Raw genomic sequence first — 16204 nt, forward strand, 5'->3', positions numbered from 1 at the left:
CACAAGTCATATGTAAAAACACAACAAGAACATACAAAGCGGACAAAGTAGATAAAGCATAAAACATTTTACTGGTATCTTATTTTTAGACTTATATTAGAGGAAGTGAAATAAAGTCTTCTTGGGTAAGAATATACAGTATAGTAGTTATTGTAATTAGCATGATGTGGCAAAGGCTTTCAAACTGCTGTGTTACTATGGGGGAGATATAGCACAGAAAAAGGGAAATGCAGGTGGACACTCTAAGCACTAAGGACATTGGTAATCAGAACAATTCTAATAAACTCCGCAATTTAACATGGAGTAAAATTGAGGTTCTCAGCTTAATTTTTGGCCAAAAATATGGGCCCACCTACCACGACTAGGTGACCTCATCAGGTAGGTCTCTAACATTCCTAAGGTTCAAGTCTGGAACACGGGGCCCCCCGGGCCAGAACAACACAACAACCCCAAGGCATCACAAGTGTGGTACTTCAAGTCCCATCATGGTAGCACCTCTTATTATGCTTAGAATTAGGGTGTGCAGTCCAGCCCTAAAACCTTCTACAGAGGACAAGTGGAGAAGTTGGCCATAGCACCAATCATCTTTTAGCTACCATTTATCACGTGCATTCAATAAAGTAGAAACTGATTGGTTACAATGAGCAACTTCTTCTTTCAAAGATAGGATACGATACCCATGAGGCCTAGTTGCCTTAGAGGTTAAAAATAAAGTAACATAAATAACCATATTATGTGGTCTATTTAAAACTATACAGTTGAGTAGTAAAAGAAAGAAAGAAAAAAAAACAACAACCAGTGCCATTAGAGTACATGTAATATAATTAATAGATACCCACCAGATACTAGTTTTATTAGTCGGATCACTCTGAATGTTATCTGATTTGAGTTACAACAAATGACTGCTCTTTATACTATACCAGGCATGGCTAACCTGTGGCTCTCCAGATGTAGTGAACAACACATCCCAGCATGCCCTGCCACAGTTTTACCATTCCCTAATAGCAAAACTGTGTCAGGGCATGCTGGGAATTGTAGTTTCATAATAGCTGGTGGCCAGGCTTGTACTATACTATTACATTAGCCTTAGATTAGTATCAGTGGCTACTGCTACCTTGGATAGCTCGGAGAAGGGGGGAGGGGGGAAGGGTCTGTATGATCCTATGCATGCACACAAATGAGAAAGTCGGACGGCTTCTAGGGACTGCATCGGTTGCAGGGGGTTTGTAGTCCTGCAGCACAAGTATAAGTATAGGAAAATAACATGTATAACTGTGTAGGTTGGGACTGCAAAGCTTCAAAAATGAGTCATCTGAGCAGTGATGTGTGAGAAAGGGGACTTGGTGCCCAATAAGTTGCAATATCCACCCGTAGGTGCAAAATTGTTACCCTCCTTGTTCAGTATCACTTCGCACTTGTAACAATGAACTGCTCGTTCTACTGTGAAAAATACCTGACTGAAACAACAATTGATACATGTGATAGTAAATGTTAGGCTATTAATTATTATTACTACTTTATTAACAATCACTTGTATATCGCCAGCATATTCCAATGCACTTTACAAATGGGATCTAAACAATAATAAAGCAAGACTGGGTAATAACAGACAGACAAAGAGGTAAGAGGGTCCTGCTCGCAGGCTTACACTCTAAATAACCAGCTGATTTTACTGCTGTAACTTCTGGGTTGGGGATGGAATCCCGGCGGCCGGGAGGTCAGTATACAGACACCGGGATCCCGGCTATCAGAATGCCGGCAGAGCTAGAAAGCCCTTTGTGGGCTCGATGGCTTGCTGCGCTCGCCACAGGTTCTATTCCCACTCTATGGGTGTCATGGACATCCACGAGTGGGAACAGCCCTGACGCAGCTGTCAACATTCTCTGTAGTCAGGATCCCGGCGTCAGTATTCCGACTGCTGGGATATTAACTATATCCGTACCTTCTATCCATACTGAAAAAACGGACAGTTAAATGAACTGCTGATCAAGGACTAATTCCATAGCTATGGTGGGATATACCGTACATGCTGCGATATCAGCAGAAAGATCAGGCAGTGTCTCAGCAGGTGTGGCCAAAACAGCAGCCATGGCTGATAATAGCCCAATTAAAAACTAAAGGATTATTAACAGGCATGTTGGATAAATCTGGTAATGAGATACTCCCTATGGGCCTCAGTTTCACAACACTCGCAGATCCATGCGCTAAACCAGTGGTTCTCAGACTGTGTTCCGTGGGACACTTACAGGGGTGCCTTGGGTTGATGGTCCAGGACCAATTCAAATTATTTATGGTCAATGTAATAGATACAACCAGTGCTGGTGGCTTCAATCATAAAATATGTGCACAAACAGAAGCAAATCTTGTTCCTTACCACACAATTGAACATAAGGATGCCATAAAAACAATATTTGATTTAATATATTTTTCTAAATTTCTCAATAAGAAACTTTTGGCCTAGGGGCGTCGTGAACAAAATTCTGATACTCTAGGGCGCCATGATTCAAAAAAGTTTGGGAACCACTGCGCTAAACAGAGAAATCTCTTGGGCCGACCCCTGCCCAGACTTTGTAGGGAGAGACAGAACATGTCTCAAAGCAATTATATTAATACTGTTCACCTTGTTTTTTGACACACATTGTTTTAATGAGAACTTCTCTCTTTATGTTGCGATCAGTGTAATCGGTAAAGAAAATATAAATCTATTTTACCTTACCACCAAGTGACGGGGAAAATAATCACAGGCGCTGACCTTCTCTCTCGGTGAGACACTATACAATTCCCATCTGTGACAGCTGCTGCTCTAACTAGGGGCCACTTAACCCATGAAATTTAACAAATTAACTAAAATTATTCAGAGCGCTGCTGTCCAGAATGGAATTGAAAACAATAATACTTTAATACTTTAAATAAAAATATTTATTAAACAATACACTAAGACATAAATAAAATCTTTACTGCAATCAATAGCAAACAATCACATTGATACGGAATATTAAAAAGGTTCAGCTGATTTACTTAATGTTTCTACTCTTGCAACAATTGTTGCTGTCTCCGTGTTCCAATGTGTCAATATTTAAGAGACACTATGATGATAAAGTGTAGCAATCTTCCATCCACATAGATGATTAGATCCGTGTATTGACAAAACACGCCCACAGTTCACACTAAAGGCCAGTACTCACGGGCCGCTGCGGAAGAGATGTGTGCTGAGCGTGCGGGGGAAGACCGGGGGGGGGGGGGGGGGGCGCTCATTTCAACCAGCGGGTGAAATGAGCGATCCGCTAGATCTAGGCCAATCTAGCACCAGGGATAGCGATGCGCGGGGCTGCGCATCGCTATCGCTGTAGGGGAACACACGGAGTGATCGCTGCTTAAAATCTAAGCAATCTAGTCAGATTGCTTAGATTTTAAGCAGCGATCGCTCCGTGAGTACCCCCTTAAGAGTTCCGCTAATTGTCCAATACACAGTCAGTAAACTGTAGATGAAAGAAAAAATAGTGACTTGATTGCACTAGTCACAATGACATAAGGCTTTCTCACCTAAATAGTGAGATCCTGCAAACAAGGTTTGTCCTTACTAAATGTTGCTCCAAATTGTAACGTGGGTCATTCCCGGCAAGCTTTCACATTTATCTCACCCGCACCACTCGAGCTGTGATAGTGTGACGTCTCCTCCGTCCCACTGGATAGCAGGATAGCAGCTCCCTCCGGCAGACCAAGTGTATGTGAAGACAGCAACACCGCGCATCTCTCTCCCCTCTTCGTGCGTGTTTTGTCAATACACGGTAATCATCTATGTGGATGGAAGATTGCTACACAGCCGTGTGTAATGTTTAATAAATATTTTTAAAGTATTAAAGTATTATTGTTTTCAATTCCATTGTGGACAGCAGCGCTCTGAATAATTTTAGTTACAGTGTAATCGGTGTTGCTTTGATTTAAAGATTATTGTACCAGTGTGGCAGAGTGTTTGTAAAACTTCACTGCTGCCAGTGCTGGTGCTGCTGTATCACATAGCTCCAGTGCTGCTCTGTCACACAGCTCCGGTGCTGCTCTGTCACACAGCTCCGGTGCTGCTCTGTCACACAGCTCCGGTGCTGCTCTGTCACCAGAGAGTAGCTAGGGTTTTTGGAGCCCAGGGCAAGATCAATAATGGCGCCCCCCCCCCTTCCCCAAAAACAAAACTAAAAAAGAAAGTATGTGCGCACACCACTGGTTCACTGTATCTAAAGATATCAGGGTGTGTATGTATAAATGTAGGTGCAGTGGTCGAAGTGGAATTTTTGAAGAGGGAATGAAACAATGAAGGTTGCAATTACGCGCGTGCCCCGGAAAAGGGGGTGTGGTCACTCAAAAGGGGGCATGTCCTTCAATGTAGTAGGTCTCCTTATGCTATCTAGTATTGGTGCCCCTTTCACATTACAGCACACGGTATGAGCCAAAATTCACATTATGGGGTATATTCAATTGAAGTCGGATCCATTCCACATGCATTTGTCAGAATGGATCCAACAACCCCTATTCAAATCTCATCTCAATTTGACTTTTTCAAGTCGAATTGAGATGAGTGACCCAGGAGGAGGAGAAGGGGGGGGGAGCCGCGGGGGACAGCCACCGGCAGCCAGAGCAGACCAGCGCTACAGTAGCGCTGCAGAAGGATGTCACACAGCCGCCCGACCTCACGGCAGTGTCCACCCGGCTCCAGCAAGCTTGCTGGAGCCGGGTGGACGCTGCCGTGAGCGGCGCGGCTGTGTGACATCCTGCTGCAGCGCTGTGCTGTAGCGCTGGTCTCCTCTAGCTGCCCGCGGCATTCCCCCGTCTCCCTGCGGCTCTCCCCCCTCTCCTCCCCTGGGTCCGCATCTCAGTCCAACATCTTTTGATGTCGGACTGAGATTGTTGAAAAGGGGGCCAAAACCTGTCGGTTTTGGCCCTTTTTCGACACAAGCACGTGGATTGGCAGCTATTCCACCGATCCACGTGCTTTTCGACAAGTCGAATTCATTGACTTGTCGAAAATATTGAATAGGTTGAATCACGATTCGACCTTAAAAAGTAAAAAAACTGCTGTCTTTTCGGCACACAGAATGAGCCAAAATTCACAATATAGCACACAGTATGAGCCGAAATTCACATTATAGCAGACGGTATGAGCCGAAATTCACATTTTAGCACATGGTATGAGCCGAAATTCACATTATAGCACACGGTATGAGCCGAAATTCACATTATAGCACACAGTATAAGCCGAAATTCACATTATAGCACACGGTATGAGCCGAAATTCACATTATAGCACACGGTATGAGCCGAAATTCACATTATAGCACATGTTATGAGCCAAAATTCACATTATAGCACACATTATGAGCCGAAATTCACATTATAGCACACGGTATGAACCAAAATTCACATTATAGCACACGGTATGAGCCAAAATTCACATTATAGAGTGAGGGGATCCTACCCCCTTAATTAACTAATCCTGTGGGGCACTGTGGTGAGGGGAGCCTACCCCCTTAATTGACTAATTGCAGAGTTTAGCAGCGGAAGAGTTGCAGCGGTTTCTCACCCCAAGCTGCGGCGCTTCTGCCACCTCTGATACTCCACGTCTTCGGCGCCACCCGGGATGCAGAGCACCGCACCGGGGATGCACCCTTTTCAGTGTGGTCTGCTGTGCTCTGAAGGGGGATCTTCTCTCCTGCTGCAGGATCCTGATGTGCGCATTCCTCCCCGCTGTTCCACACCATCTTCTTTAAGCCAGCCAGGGTCTTCTGCGAGTCCTTGCTCCGGTAAGCGGGTGTCCTCTGCGATGCCGGTGCTCCCGTTGCTGGTCAGTCTCCTCCCTTGCTGCAGGGTCCCGCTCCACTGAAGGTTGGATGTCCTTCCCCGGTCCTGTGGCTGGCTGGACTCCTCCTCTTCTGCGGCATCTTCTCCACTCAGCGCGGATGGCTCTGGTCGCTCTGGTGACAGGCACAGGCAGCTCCTCTCTGGCATTGGTCCTCTCCTGTTCCTGCGGCTCGCTCCCTCACTCACATCTCTTCAGCTGGTGCGCATGTCTCTGCTCCTCCTCCGGTCTTCACTGAGTCCTCCAGGGCTCCATCCTACGTGCTGCTGCTGTCTGATAATTAAAAAATATATATACTTCCGGGTCTGTGGAGAAGTGCCGCTACTTCGACCTACTTACATATATATATATATATACAAACAGAGAACCCAGCACTCACCAAAGTAAACTCACTTATCCTCAACAATTCAATAAATAAATGATGGGGGTTTAGTTGGTGGATTGGCCAATGCACGGAAGCCTGCATACCGATTTTCAAGGTACCCCACCTTCATGCAGGTCCTACACTATTCACAGAGTCTTAAAACCTGACTACTTCACTGCTGCATCATCTGCCTGCTAGATGTAATGTGTACCTGCCACAGACTTTATGGCTTTTAAAGGCACACTAGTCACCTATTGCACTGGCTCAAAGATGATTGCTTCCGTGCATTGGCCAATCCACCAACTAAACCCCCATCATTTATTTATTGAATTGTTGAGGATAAGTGAGTTTACTTTGGTGAGTGCTGGGTTCTCTGTTTGTATTTATTAGAGCGATGTGGTCATGGGCTACATGCACCCCGCCCTGTGAGTGGTAAGTACAGCTGTGTACCCCGCTTCTGTGGTGGAGAGTGCAGTGTTACATGCACCCCACCCTGTGAGTGGTAAGTGCATAGCTGTGCCCCGCTTCTGGTGTGGTGAGTGCTGTGGTTTTCCCTCTGTGTGTATATATATATATATATATATATATACACACAGACACCTACACATAAAACACGTACATGAAACACATACACACAAATATCCACACAGACAGAAAATATACACACAGAAGACATACACACAAACACACGCATACTCCTGCTTACCCCTCCAAGCCGGACACACACACACACACACACGCCAGGGACATGCGGTGACACGCACACTCCTGCTTACCCCTCCAGGCAGTGCACACACACACACATCCTTACCCCACCAGTGCTGGACACACAAACAGGCACACGCACACACACCCCCCTGCTTACCCCTCCAGCAACATACATACATGCTTGCTTACCCCTCCATTGCTGGATACATGCACACACACACACACACACCCCTGCTTACCCCTCCATTGCTGGACACATGCACACACACACCCCTGCTTACCCCTCCAACAACACACACACACACCCCTCCATTGCTGGACACATGCACACACACACACACCCCTGCTTACCCCTCCAACAACACACACAAACCCCTCCATTGCTAGACACATGCACACACACACACACACACACACACACACGCTTACCCCTCCAACAAAACACACAAACCCCTCCATTGCTGGACACATGCACACACACACCCCACCCCTCTTACACCTCCAATAACACACACACACCCCTCCATTGCTGGACACTGGACACGCTTGCAGCTTACCCCGGGCCCTCCATCATTGTCAGCGGGTGGGTGGCAGGTCCGGACCAGGGCCCTCCTTGTCTGCGCACACTGGCGCTCAGTCACAGCGGTGGCCGGGAGGCAGACGGCAGGTCCGTGGTGGGGGCATTCCTTCGCGGTGCACACTGGCGCTCAGCCACTCACAGCGGCGGGTGGGAGGCAAACGACAGGTCCTGGGCCCTCCCTCTATTCATTGCACTCTCCTGGCCACGTCTGCGAGTGCAATGAATAGAGGGAGGGCCCAGGATGACATGACACGTCTGGAGGGATCATAGCGGCGCTGGCAGACGAGCAGCGGCAGGCAGCATGGGGCGAGCGGGCCCTTCTGCTGGGGCTGTTACGGCGCCCAGGGCACGTGCCCTGCTCGCCCCGTGCTAGTTACGCCTCTGTCTGTCACACAGCTCCGGTGCTGCTCTGTCACACAGCTCCGGTGCTGCTTTATTACAATGCTTTCTATTTGGGGATTTACATTAACTATTTTCAGGAAATGGAGCATGACTATGACTTGTCTACCTTGGTTTGACTCTCCGTACTGGTTTGTGTGTGAACTAAACGGGTCCGGTATGAATGGTCGACAATGTTAAGGTTGACACTCATTAGGTCGACCACTATTGGTCGACATGGACAAATGGTTGACACATAAAAATGGTCGACACATGAAAAGGTCGACAAGCTTTTAAATTTTTATTATTGGTGTCGTTTTCTGCGTAAAGTGACAGGGAACCCCAATTAGTGCACCGCGTCCCCTCGCATAGCTCGCTTTGCTCGCCATGCTTCGGGCAAGGTTACCATTACCAATCGTAGTCCACGTGGATCGTAAAGTATGAAAAAGTTCCAAAAAAGAAATTTTTTTTGAAAAACTCATGTCGACCTCTTCATGTGTTGACCTTTCACGTGTCGACCATTTGTCCATGTCAACCATGTCAATGTCGACCAAGAGTGGTCGACCTTAACATTGTCGACCATCTGAACGGATACTGAACTATACACTAGTAAATCTACCTGCACTGGATCTACTAGCAAAAAAACAAACAAACATCAAATAGACAACAAACAATTGGGGGAGATTTATAAAATCTTGGAGAGAGATCAAATGGAGAAGCTCCCCATAGCGACCAATTTCTGTCATTTTACAGGCTGTGCACAAAACATTACAGTTGCTATGAGCAACTTCCCTTTATTTCTCTCCAAGATTTGACCAATCTTCCCCCCTAAAACATCAAATAAACCAGTCTAAAAATAGCCAAAACATATTTTATTTACTCAGGAGAACTAGATTTTCAAGTGAACTACTTTGCAATGTGATGTGTCAAAATTGCAAAAATATTTCTTAAGAACTGTTTCACTGTATAATGTACACATTACACATTTACATCACATATTTTTACCAAATATTCTATAAAAATTGAATGCGCAACTCTCATGAGAAAGCCAATATGACATTTAAAAGGAAAGATGGTCACCTCAAACTTCAAAAAAGTGACTGGTCATAAGAGCATAATCCAATCAGCCATGCAGCAGTTAATAGTAAATGAACAAACCCCTAAACTAACCCTAACCCTAATACCTAAACCCTAAAGGGCAGATTGGATGGGTCATATCTGCCACCAAATTCTTTGCTTCTATGTAAGTCTTCCACCAATAAAGTCTCTTGCACATCAGATAGGAAACTCCAAAGATAGGAAACTCATGAACCAACTAACCTGTTTCAGGAACTGTAAAAGCCAGTCCTAAGGAGATAAATAAAATAAAATGTTCTTCTGATTCCGATATATAAAGATTTCTATACATTAAAAAAATACGGGTATAGTAGGTTATGCCGGCGGCCGGGATCCCGGCAAACAGCATACCGGCGCCAAAATCCCGTCCGCTGGCATACCGACAGCTAGGCAAGCACAAATTAGCCCCTTGTCGTGGACCCCCCTAGAGGGAGAAAAAGTGTCGGTATGCCAGGTGTCAAGATTCCGGTGCCGATATACTGTGCGCCGGGATCCCAACAGAACAGCCGGCAAACTGAAGTCCACCCAAAAAATACAGCAGGTGATTTTACTGCACATTTTCTACCAGCACAAAACACACTCCTGTCTATAAACAAAATACACCCAGCAACTCCACTGGTGTCTTTTACACACAAAAAAAAAAGAAAAGAAAAGAAAAAAAAAGGGAAAACTGAAGTTGACTGCAATATATTAAATAGGGCAGACTTCTTTCATGACTGTAATGTAAACCTGCAAGTCAGTAGCTTTCTGGATGGGTGGAGGCTAAAGAAAATATTGTACAGGTTACAAAGCCTTTAGTCAAATATGTCTACTAAATATTATTAATATGCATTTAGAAACTGGTTCTCAACTTCAGAGCCGTAACTACGTGTGTGCCAGGTATTCCTGGCACACAGCGCAGTCGCCCTGAGGGCGCAACGGCCAGCATTCTATGCCAGCGGCTTGTAATGAGTCAAATTGACTCATTACAAGCCGTCTGCGCTGTGTGCGCCGGAGGAGAAGAGGAGAGGAGCAGCTCCGGCGTCAGGGGAGGACCCGGAGGAGGGAGCGGGACTGATGCCGTAGCAGCACTATGTAATTGGTAGCGGTGTCGCTGCAGCTGTCCCTCTCCTTCCGCATTGGCTGGCCGGCGCTGCTGTGAATGCTGGGATGCACTTCTCTCATGCCAGCATTCACAGCGGCAGCGGCCATCCAATGCGGAAGGAGAGGGACTGCTGCAGCGGCACCACCACCAATTACAGTGCGCTGCTGCAGCTCCCGAGTACCCCTCCCTCCTCCTCCTCCTCCCCTGCCCGGGATCTGCCTGACTGCCTGATCCAGCGGGGAGAGATGGTAAGTATCTATCTGTCTGTCTGTCTGTCTATCTATCTATCTATTCTGTCTGCCGTACTGTGTAAAAAGGGGACGCTGTATGCCGTAATGTGTAAAAAGGGGGATGCTGTCTGCTGTAATGTGTAAAAAGGGGGACGCTGTCTGCCGTAATGTGGAAAAAGGGGACGCTGTCTGCCGTAATGTGGAAAAAGGGGACGCTGTCTGCCGTAATGTGGAAAAAGGGGACGCTGTCTGCCGTAATGTGGAAAAAGGGGACACTGTCTACCGTAATGTGGAAAAAGGAGGACTGTCTGCCGTAATGTGTAAAAAGGGGGACTGTCTGCCGTAATTTGTAAAAGGGGGACTGTCTGCCGTAGTGGCGCTACTGTGCATTGTAATTTGAATAATGGAGACTACTGTGCACCATAGTATGAATTGGTATTATTTTGTGGCCACACCCCTTCCCCATTAAGCCATACTCCTATATTTTTTGCGCGCGACTACGGCGCGCACTGGCCCTAGGAGGGTACCAATGCCATTTCTTGCACATGGCGCTAAAATGTCTAGTTACGGCACTGCTCAACTTATTGGTGCTCAGGGCACACACAAAAAGTAAGTTTAGCCCTGCGGCACTGCACCTGAGAATACAGAGAAAAACTGAGAATACAACCGAGTGCTGAGTATATAAAGTTACAGTACAGACATACTAGTGTCGCTTAAATTAGGTGTGAGTTGGGTCCTGGGACAAAGTGGTGGGCAGGGCTGGGAGGGGAAGGGGGGGGGAGACTGAGGTGACCTGGCATATGTTGGGTCCCAGTGCCGTCACTATTGGGGTGTGGACTTTACCCAGGTGTTGCCCTTCAAGTGATGACAACAAAATGACAGCTCCTTTTCAGTAACAGGGAGTCGGGAATGATCATCATCATCATCATCATCAATAGTCGCTTCTGATTGACAAGGAGCATCTTAAGCACTGCCACTGATACTCTTACTTCCTTAGCTTGGCTCCTGCTATTTATTTGCATTATCTAAATTATGTTTGCAATCGGTCTGCTGCAGAAAAGCAAATTTACACTTTATTTTAAAGCAGAAAACAATGGCTGTAGTAATCTCATATGACATGCCACTGAATTACTGCAGTCATACTTGCCGATTTCTTTATACCCTCTCCGATAGAGCTGAACACTCATCAGCGTGGCCCCACCCACCATTGTTTAAACCCGCTATTTGCAGCATTTTATAGTGGGGCGGGCTAGGATGATGTGGGAGATGGGCCAACTCTGTCTGGAAGCCAGGAGAGCCCCCAAGTTTGGGACTCTCCTGGATCTTCTGGGAAAGTTGAAGAATTGTGTTTGAATATAAGACTTCTCTCTTAGGGATAGATTTACTAAAAGCTTCTGAAATTGAGAAGTGGTGGTGTTGCCCATAATTATCAATAAGGTTCTGTCTATCATTTTCTAGGATGCAATAGAGAAATGATTGCTTGACCACTAATTTCCACTAATTTTAGAAGGTTTAGTAAATCTACCCCTAGGGTCAACCAAGCATATATGCTACCTTATATTGGAGCTGGATGCATCTTCCTATACGTCCAGTATGCAACCTATGCAAAATACTTCCTTTTTTAAAAACAACACATTTTGCACCTGTGTTTTTGGAAAATACATCCAAATCTGTATGAGCCCCAATGTGGTTTGTTTTTAATTTTACAATGAAATAAAAGAGGACAGGTGTTCCTATTTGTATCAGCTACAAGCCTACAATATCCAGAAAGCTGAATGTTGTACACATTTATATATGCGCACGCGAATTATATAGTTGGTACTGAGGAAAAATGACGCATTGCGTCTGCGCATCACTGTCTCTCTTATAGGGAGGTCAATTCCGAGATCGGGATCAGCGGGATCCCGGGACTTTGGCCCAAAAATGCCGGGATTTGCAGGATTAGGTTGGCATTTGTTTTTTTTGCCAGGAAGCACAGAGCAGTAGCAGCACTCCGCTCAGACGCTACCCAGCTGTGTGCGGCATGACATCAGAAAGGTCACACTGCGCAGCCCCATACCAGCCGCCCCTTCAGCCAGGCTTGCCCGCTTTAGCGGCCGCGTGATGGACTGGGAGTCGGTACTAGTTGGGACGGGATGGGAGTGCACTGGTAGTGGTACCTGTGCTCCTGCCTGCCAGTGAGTCCCAATGCCCTGGGCTGACCCTGCCTGGACTCTGGAGATGGGTGAGTCAACTTGAATATGTGACCGTGTCACACTCTGTCCCAGGGCCTGGTTTCTCTAACTGTGGGGCTGGGCTAGCTGGGGGGCCCTGAAAGAAAGTTATTTTATTTCTGTGGGGAGCTGGAGGGAGGCATGAAAGTTTTTTTTTCTCCTGGTAGGTCTGCTGGGCCATATTTTCACTGATCAACTCAATCCCTGGTATCTGACCCTGGGCGGGATGTACCAAGCGGAAAATGCGGTAAACTCCCTGTTTACCGCATTTTCCTGATGTACTAACCCCCGGCCGACAGGACAGCGCCGCGGCGGGGTACGCCAGCCTTAGCTGGCGATAGTCCATAGAAGCCTATGGGCTTCTCTCCGCGGCGCTGTGTGAGGGATCCGATCGGATCCCTCCCAGCATGCCCTGCGGCCACCCCCTGTCACCCCGCGCATGCGCAGACTGACTCCTGGGGCCGAATCCCGGAAGTCAGGCTGCCGCTGCGCATCGCGGAGGACAGCTCTTATCGGAAGAGCTGTCCTCCGCAATGCTGATCGCATACGTTAGTACATCCCGCCCCATAAAACCTCATTAATTAGTGTATTTTCAATCCCGGAAAAACAATTAATATAATGAATGTCATTTGCCTAAACACATAATAATGCACCAAAGAAAAAGCCTGATACACAACATACACATCCTTTTAAGTGTAAATAGATTAAATAATTATTTGTTCTTTACTTTTATCCTATCTACCCAATAAACATGTAATAATGACACCCAGATGAATTCTAGAACGGTCATTTTCAATCTCAACAGGCTTACCGATTGACAATGATTCCCAATACAGAAACCTGGGGCGATCCGGCACCGGATAGACTAATCGGGAAAAATACTAACAATGTAGAAGAGAAAACCAAATTTGGACAATAGATTACCCTAAGAAAATAGGGGAAAAGAGGGGGCGAAAAGTTAGCCCTTCCAATATTGTATGCAATACACGTATAGATGATAATTTTGTCCTACTTGGTGGTGCACCCAGAGCCAGAAAGTATGCGAACTTTAATACAATGGGGAGAGGAAAGAAGGCTCTTGTGTGGGCGCACTCTTGTGAAGAAAAATATATATTTTTTTGATAAGATAATTAGGATGAGATGTTAAAACATAACTTTTATTAGCTTTTATTACACAAAAGGTTATTACCGGAAAACTATCCTTCAAAATGCAACATAGAAAGCATCTTGGTAAAATAAAATGTTCTGGTCTCTTATTGGTAAAGAGTGTGTGAAAGGGTGGTAGACATTAGTTGGTCATACCCCCATTCCCCTTGACCAGTACAGACTTGCTGTATTAATGGAACCACAGGGTGGTCGACACAAATTTAATGGCTATGCTCTGATGGCTTGTAGGAAATAAGAGAAATGATCAGAAGTCACTCCTCTCGATATATTACAAGAAAGAAGACGACATGCACCTGTCTAAATTCAGGAATGATAACGGTAAAGGCAGGTATGGTACCTCACGTAGATGGTGCCTGTGAACGACAGGTCTGGAGGTTGTTGGATAGAAAAAAAAGTGGTGATGCTGCTGTTGGTGTTACTGCCACATAAGTGAGGAAAATCCTGCTCTACAACACCAGGTATTCACAGGTGGTCTCCCTTCCTGGTACTGACCTGGCCCAACGCTGTTTAGCTTCCAAGATCAGACGAGATCGGGCGCTTGCAGCGTGGTATGGTAGTAGAGAATTTTATGTGAGCACCAATGAGAGTGCACCTAGATATGAATAATGAAAATTGAGACCGACAAAAAAGAGGTAGATAAAAGATCGTGTAAATGGGTGGATCTGCTTTTCACGTTAGACCCGATCCAAAATTCCCACTCACGTGGTGCAGTGTACCGGGAATCGTGAATGAGAGTCCACGAAAAAAGTGGTGATCTATCTAAAATAGAATTTGTGAGAGTTACTACTGGAAATCACAGACAGAGAAATTCCTGGCTGCTGGTATATTGAGATTTATCCATACAGATAGCGGTATATAAGAAAAAATGCTGCTGAAACCAGGTGAATAAGTGGTCATGCAGTTTTTAGTAAAAACTCCAGATGGAGTTTGACATTTGTTAAATTGTATGGAGAGGTGTTAAATTCACCGCAGCTGCACCAAAATATATCTGTTGAATAAATGTATCATAGGATATTTGCCTTACAGCCCAAGCTGGGATATACAATGCTATAATAGGTATAAGTTAATTCTATGCATGCATCAATTGCTGTGAGAAGGCAAAAATAGAAATAGATGGAAACCAACACATTCGTGAATGTAACAGATATATGAGTCACATGTATGAGCAGGTAACACTTTAAAGAAATAAGCTGATTTCCAATAGTGTGCTAGATGCTGAATAAATGCTGATGCAGACCTCTGATCAGTCACCCCTATGCTGTACACTCAATACAAAATAATTAAGGCAGTGCTGCTAAGAATTGCAATAGGAGTTGCTATCCGTGGTATGCAGCCACTGGATAGAGGGGCTTACGATTTCACCAGAGTTATGAAGAAGCCAAGAGAGCAAGAAAGGTAAGTATGGCTGGATGCCAAAATGCGGTAGTGTCGACGGGACCCCTGTTCCTGGATGCGGAAGACGCGTTTCGCCCTAGGGCTTGTTCACTTCCGGGTTCCGTACTGCCTAGTGTGGGGAGAGAGCTTATATGTCCGTCCCTGTTAGGGCTTAGCCAATCCGGAGATGTCGTCTGGTGGGTGTGATCTCCCCCTGTCTGTGGTTGCTAGGAGACCGCCGTGATGAAGACGTCAGATAGGAAGGCGCGTCACACATCGCGAGATCGCGGACGCCATCTTGGATGTGGGAAAAATACCCTTGCAGTTGGAATTTGTGTGGGCGGTTGCTAGGAGATTACCATTGCGGAACTAAGATGTCAGGACGCGAGGTGGGAGATGCATCACCCATCGCGAGATTGCGGACGTCATCGTGGATATGGGAGGGATGCGTTTGAGATCAATGTAAATGGTTGCTAAGAGACTCCCATAGCAGAGCTAAGACATCATACCTGGGGAACTAAAACATTTAGTGATGGTAGATCGCTATTTAAGATGTGGAAGATAATCAGCCATAAATAGATAGCACATGCCCGAATAAATAACTTGCACTGTAAGAATACTGATAGTATAGATTGTTAATGACCGACCATATGATTAAAAGAAATATGCGAAAACAAAATAAATATAGAAGAGAACTGAGAAAAGGGGGGATAGGGTTATAAAGGTAAAATGAATAAATTAATTAAATAAAATACATATAGATAACTATACATATTGGTGTAAATGTTAATAAGACTGCTGATTAAAAAGGAGGTTGGTGGAATGGGGAATAGGTTTAAAATAGGCCTGGTGGAAGTTAGTGAGGGATATGCTGAGTTTGCCTCCGGCATAGGTGAGTTGAAGATGGATGCGGGAGTAGGGGTAGAGGGATAACTTACAAAAAGGAAAGTGAATGGATCTTTCGCTTGAACAGCCTGAAACCTTTCGGTCTGAATGAAACCATTAACTACGGAGTTTTCCTGTAAATAATATTTCATCAGACTTTCCACTATCACATATACCTTACAATTTTACCCAGTAATTTCCCTACAGGAATTCATACACACATACCTTTCACTTCATGCCTATTACATGCACATTTT

The 16204-nt window shown here is 45.6% G+C and overlaps 1 protein-coding gene and 1 non-coding gene across 3 annotated transcripts in view; both read right to left on the bottom strand.

The window, feature by feature from the left end:
* RHOH (ras homolog family member H) overlaps positions 1 to 16204 on the bottom strand; it is a 164310-nt gene that overhangs the window by 7261 nt on the left and 140845 nt on the right. The gene's annotated exons all lie outside the window — the stretch shown is intronic.
* Positions 14132 to 14250, bottom strand: LOC134933435 (5S ribosomal RNA). Its single transcript, XR_010179704.1, has one exon. It is a non-coding gene; the product is annotated as a 5S ribosomal RNA (ribosomal RNA).

This window comes from Pseudophryne corroboree, chromosome 1, assembly GCF_028390025.1.
Source record: "Pseudophryne corroboree isolate aPseCor3 chromosome 1, aPseCor3.hap2, whole genome shotgun sequence".
NCBI classification, from domain to species: Eukaryota; Metazoa; Chordata; class Amphibia; order Anura; family Myobatrachidae; genus Pseudophryne; species Pseudophryne corroboree.